The sequence below is a fragment of the Pteropus alecto genome, unplaced genomic scaffold (assembly GCF_000325575.1).
Source record: "Pteropus alecto unplaced genomic scaffold, ASM32557v1 scaffold91, whole genome shotgun sequence".
NCBI lineage: Eukaryota > Metazoa > Chordata > Mammalia > Chiroptera > Pteropodidae > Pteropus > Pteropus alecto.
This window is the reverse complement of record NW_006431910.1, coordinates 768,388-774,387: the sequence shown is the minus strand read 5'-3', so window position 1 is coordinate 774,387 and position 6,000 is coordinate 768,388.

Sequence of the window (6,000 nt, the reverse complement as noted above, 5' to 3'; positions counted from 1 at the left end):
GCCACTATCTAAGAGGGAAAAGAAAAAAAAAAGCCAGAGAACAGGAGAGGGCAGAGCAGGCGGGCTCCTCTGCCACGTCAGTGTCCACGACTGCCCTGCTGACCCCTGTTCAAGGAGATCAAAGGCCTTTCCTAGGCCCGGGCCAGGGCCTGTCAACCTTGATGCTATTAACATTTGGGGCTGGATCGTTCTTTGCTCTGGGAGCCTGTCCTGTGCATCGTGGAATATTTAGCAGCATCTCTGGCCTCTACCTAAGATGCCAGTGGCCTCTGCCCCACCTCCAGTTGCGACAACCACAGATGTCTCCGCGCACATTGCCAAGGCCCTCGCAAGCAGGGAGGAAGCCACCTGGTGGAGACGCAGGCCTTGGAGGGCTCGCTGGCTCTTCCGCCCTTTTCTTATGGGTGGGGGCTCAGCCGTCCTCATCTCCTCTCCGGCAGCTGGCTCCTCCTAGCGATTCCTGAAGATGATTTTTCGGCCCTGACCGCATCAGGGTTTGACTGTTACTGCTCTCAGGGCCGTGGCGAGAAGGAGTAAGGATTGTGGAGAAGTGATCCGGTTCTCGGAGTCCAGAGAGGAAGTAAACGAGGCAGGAGGAGACCCTGGAGTCCGAGTCCTGTGGTAATCCGAGTCCCGATGTGCCGAGACCGCACTGCCCAACAGAAATGGAATCGAGCCACAGACACAGGCCACGTGTGTCGTTTAAATTTTCTAGAAGTTACATTTTTTTAATTTAAAGAAGCAGACGAAATTAATTTCAATAACATTTTATTTAACCCCATGTGTCAAAAATGGAGTCACTTCCGCATGTAATTAATATTTAAAAACTAGTCATGAGATATTCTACATTCCTTTTTTCGTTCTAAGTCTTTGACATCCGAGTGTATCTTCCACTCACCGCATATCTCGGTTTGGACCAGCCACACCTCAAGGGCTCAGTAGCCACCCGTGGCTACCATATCGGACAGGGCAGGACCAAGGTTTCGTACAGAGGGTGAGGTTCACGCTGCCCTTCTCCTGGCACCGAGGGGCTCCCAGAGTCTAAGATCTCAGCTATGCAATGAGACGATCTATGTTCCAAGAAGATGTTTGTAACTCAGAGAACGAGATACTCATTTCCGGTGGCCCCTGTCCCATCCAAATCTATCCTCCCCGCCCCCTCACCCCGGCCTTGGGCAGGTAAACGCAGCAGCCAGCAGTTTGTCTCTCTGGTCCTTTCTAGACATTAAGACCGCGACCTTTCCACCCCACACCCTTTGTCAGGAAGAAAGCTGTAAATCCTCAGGGTGCAGGTACCTCCACCCAGCCTTCCACACTCTGCTCCTTCCCCTGGAGCTGTTTGCTCACTGCTTGCCTAAGGCAAGGCCGCAGATCCCCAGGCCCTGTGGACCCTGCCCTGTGGACCATTATCAGTTCACTAACCCTTCACCCAGTTCTGCTTTCTGGGAGACAGATACCATGCTCAACTGAGCTGAGTGACTCTCTTCATAGATAAATTCCCACGCTCGTGGACGAATTCCTAGTTAAGGCACCAGACCTAGGATCGGGGCCCTCGTTGGGGGTGGGATCATTCTCTTTCCTTGTTCTGCCAGGATGTGCGTCCTTAAATGAAAGACCCTGCAGGGGCTTGGATGGCAAAAGATAGAAGAATCCTAAGGCTGGGACCAGGGAAAGGGAAGAAATTCTAAGATTTTCCAAATTTTTTCTCACTGGATATGTTCCCAGATAATCATTCAGCAGCTTTTAAAAAAAATAAGTAAATAAAGCACTTTATATCTCCAGTATGTGAGACCTGGCAGATAGTAGAAACTCAATAAATATTCGCTGTCGGTGGCAAACACAGCCCATACCCTCGGAGAGAAGGAGGTGCCTGAGAGGTCTCTGGGTTTGAAGCTCAGGAAGGAATGGCGCCTTATCTGCTCAGTGTTCCAGTGTCCTAATCTTTTATCCACAGAAGCCTTTGTGGATGGCCAGATGGGAGACTTCCGAGCTGGTTCCAGCGTTCTGCCTGTGCCAAGCCCACAGTCCAGACTCCCCGCCCCGTGCAGCCACGGAAGCCCTGCACCTCAGCGGAACAGATTCCGACCCGGTCACCTTCCCCTGGAGGCCACCGTTCAGGGTCCATTTTTCTGGCTTTTAGAAGCCTCTGCAGTTCTGACTTTTGGACGTTTCTTTTCCTTAGATTAGAGCTCAATCACATCTTTCAAATGACATTTTTAAAATTTTTTTTTTAATTTTTCCATTATATTCGACATACCAGATTATAGTAGTTTCAGATGTACAATTCAGTGATTACAACTTATTTTGTTATTTTTTTTTTCTGCATTTCTGTGTTTGAGATGGGAGAGAGTTCCTGTTCCTGCCGTTAAAGTAAACACTTTGCGTTGGGCCCAAAATGCTAAGCCCCACATCAGCAAACTAAAACTTCACTAGGTGTCTACGCTCTGCTCTCCCAGAAAAGGAAGGCCTGGCTCAGATCGACCTATGCTTGCCTGCTCTGACCCGGTCAAGACGTCCCTCTGTTTTATATAAGGCAAGTAACCCCTCTTTAAGCAATCAGCCAAGGTCCAGTCTGACTTCCTTGATCCTGCTCAGTTTGGCCCATAAAAGCCTCTCGCTTGCGCAGCTCTTGGGAGCTCCTTTTTCTCTGCTAGATCGGATGCCGCCCGATTCATAAATTGCCGCATAAAAGCCTGCTAGATCACGAAACTGTCTGTGGAGAATTTTTTTTTTGAACACCACTAAGTCTCCCATACTGACTGAAAGCGCCTGGCTGATGTACGAATGCAAATATGATCGTCTCAGTTCCCTGCTCCAAACCCTTCACTGAGTCCCCACTTCCTTCAGGGCAGAGTTCAAAGAGCCTCGTGTGGCATGCCAGGTCCCTCGCCATCAGACCCCGGCTGATTTCCTGGGCTGCTGCTCGGCAAGCCCATCCTCACACCCTTCACTCCGAGGTCACTGAGATAGATGCTGTGCCCCCAAGTCAGCCATGATCGCTCGCACATCCTCTATTTACATGCGCTACCTATCTGCCTGCCCCATTCCCTCCCACTCAACCTGTATAACTCACCCAGCACGTCACTTTCCACAACAAGCCTTCCCTGACGTCTCCCCTGCAGACTTGAGTCAATCCCCCACTTCCACATCTATGCCCTCTTAGTCCGCCCAAACCTCTTCTCACGGTACATTATAAGAGCTATCGCCATAGCATTTTTTTTTTTTTTTAATTTCTTCAGCCACCAAGTTTTCCATGAAGGTGACAGACCAAGGCTTCAGGGTCTTCACCTGCCCAAACCATTCCGAGCTTTGGGAAGGCCATAGCTGTGGGTTCATGTGATCACATTTTCCTGTAAAATTTTTAAAAGAAGATGTTTTAACCACAACTGGTTAAAACCACTGTGTCTTTCCACCTCGATTTCCCCTTCATCACAATTTCCCTCCTGCAGGTTTGGAGGAGCTGCAGGCAATGCGAGGTCCAGCTAAGGGGGAGTCGAGGTAGGAATACACTATGCTTGAGTGTACTGCATATATTCATATGATTAGTAAGTAGTTTTGAATTTAGTTAAGTTTTTGGTAGTCATCCCGGTGGAGATGGCTTCCAGGAGCCCTGTGATCACCCGTGGTACCAATTCACCCAGCATCCACCGTGAAAGTGCAGAGCCAGAATTCAGATCCGTGCACTCACCTGTCCTCTTGCACTCAGGTGTATGTGGGTTTGGAACATACAGAGCCACACGACAGCCTATGGAAACCTCTTCCAACGATCAAAGTTAACATACAAGGATCACGCAATTTTTTTAATTTTGCAAAGTTTGATATTGGTCAGCTTTAGAACATTTCTAATTTGTTGTTTATTTTTCCATTCATTCCAGGTCATCATTTTTTGGTATGTGCTCTTGTGTTCTTTTTCTTAATGAACCCTCCTCTAAGTGATATAATTGTCAAGCCCCACAAAACGTGGATTTGTCCCTAAACCTGTCCCCCTGCCACAGCTGATCCAAGTTGGACTTCACATTCTCTCACTCAGAAATTTGGAATTGGGATTTTGGTGTCACTACCACTGTAAGGTGTAAACTCAGGAGCCATGGGGTGACCACATGTGTTTCTGTGGATGAAGTTCTGCAGAAAGCCAGTACGCAGAGTAACCAGAGGCAGAGGTTCTACCGGTTCCTGCCTTCTCTCTTCCCATGGGGTCTTTTTCAGTTATCTATTGCTGCATAAAAACTATCCCAAAAATTAGCAGCTTAAAACAACAAACATTCATTATCTCACAGTCTCTCCAGGTCAAGAATTCCAGAGCAGCTGAGCCAAATGATTCTGCTCAGTCTCTGGTGAGGTTGCAGTCCAGATGTCAGCCAGAACCCTGGACGCTGCTGGTGGGAATGTAAACTGATAGAGTCATTATGGAAAGCAGCGTGTAAGTTTCTCATAAAATTACAACTAGAACTACCTTCTGATCCAGCAATCCCATGTCTAGGTATGTATCCACAGGAAACGAAATCAGGATCTCAGAGAGATATTCGCTCTCCCAAGTTCATTGCAGTGTTATTCACAATAGCCAGGATATGGAAAGACCTAAATGTTGTCACCAGATGAATGGATTTTAAAATGTGATAGATGATAGATAGATGATAGATAAATGATAGATAAATAGATAGATAGATGGACAAACAGACAGACAGATAGACAGCCGGAAAGAATATTATTCAGTCTTAAAAAAGAAGGAAATCCTGCCATTTGCAACGACATGGATGAACCTGGAAGACATTTTGCTAAGTGAGGTAAACTAGACACACTGGATGGTCCCACTTATATGTGGAATCGAAAAGTCCGACTCATAGAAGCAGAGAGTCAGATGACAGTTCTCAGGGGCTGGGGTGCGGGAGAGGAAGTGGGAGATAGGCAGGGGGCACAAAGTTCACTTATGCAGGATGAATAAGTCCTGCAGATCAAGTGTACAGCACTGGACTATAGCTAGCAACACGGTATTTTATACTTGCAATTTGCTGAGGGTAAATCTTAAGGGTTCTCACCACACACACACAAAAAACATATCCAGTAACTATGTAAGGTGTTGATTATGTTAATTTTAGCTTCATCGTGGTGATTATTTCGCAGTGCATAAGTCTATCACGTCATCAACTCGTATGCCTTAAATATATTCAATTTCTAATTGCTAATTATACCTCAATAAAGCTGGGGTGGGGGGGGCGACATCAGCCAGAGCTGCCATCACCCCACGGCCCAGCGGGGGCTGGAGGAGCTGCTTTCAGTGTGGCTTGTTCATTTGGTTGGTGGCAGGAGGCCTCCGTTCCCTGTCCTGTGGACCTCACCATGGGTCCTCTGGAATGTTCTCACAACATTCCCCTAAAGCAGTGCTACCCGACATTTTTGGCACCAGGGACAGGCCTCCGTTCCCTGTCCTGTGGACCTCACCATGGAATGTTCTCACAACATTCCCCTAAAGCGGTGCTACCCGACATTTTTGGCACCAGGGACTGGTGCTCCTATGAGAATCTAACACCTGATGATCTGAGGTGGAGCTGAGGGGTGATGCTAGCGCTGGGGAGCAGCTGCAGAATACAGATGAAGCTTCGCTCACTTGCTTGCCCGTCGCTCACCTCCTGCTGTGCGGACCAGTTCCTAACAGGCCACAGACTGGTACCAGTCCAGGGCCCAGCGGTTGGAGACTCCTGCCTAGAATGAGTGATCCAAGCGAAAGAGCAGGGAGGAAGTCACGAGGGCTTTTATGATTGCTGTAGGTTGAATTGTGTCCTCCCCAAAATTCACATTGAAGTCCTAACCCTCGGCGCCTCAAAGGGTGACCATATTTAGAGATAAGATCTTCACAGAGGTAATCACGTTAAAAGGGGGTCATGAGAGTGGGCCTTAACCCAATGTACGCTGTCCTTAGAAAAGGGGGAACTTTGGCCAAAAATACAGACACACGTACAGGGAAAACACCGTGTGACAATGAAAGCAGAGATGGGGACGAAC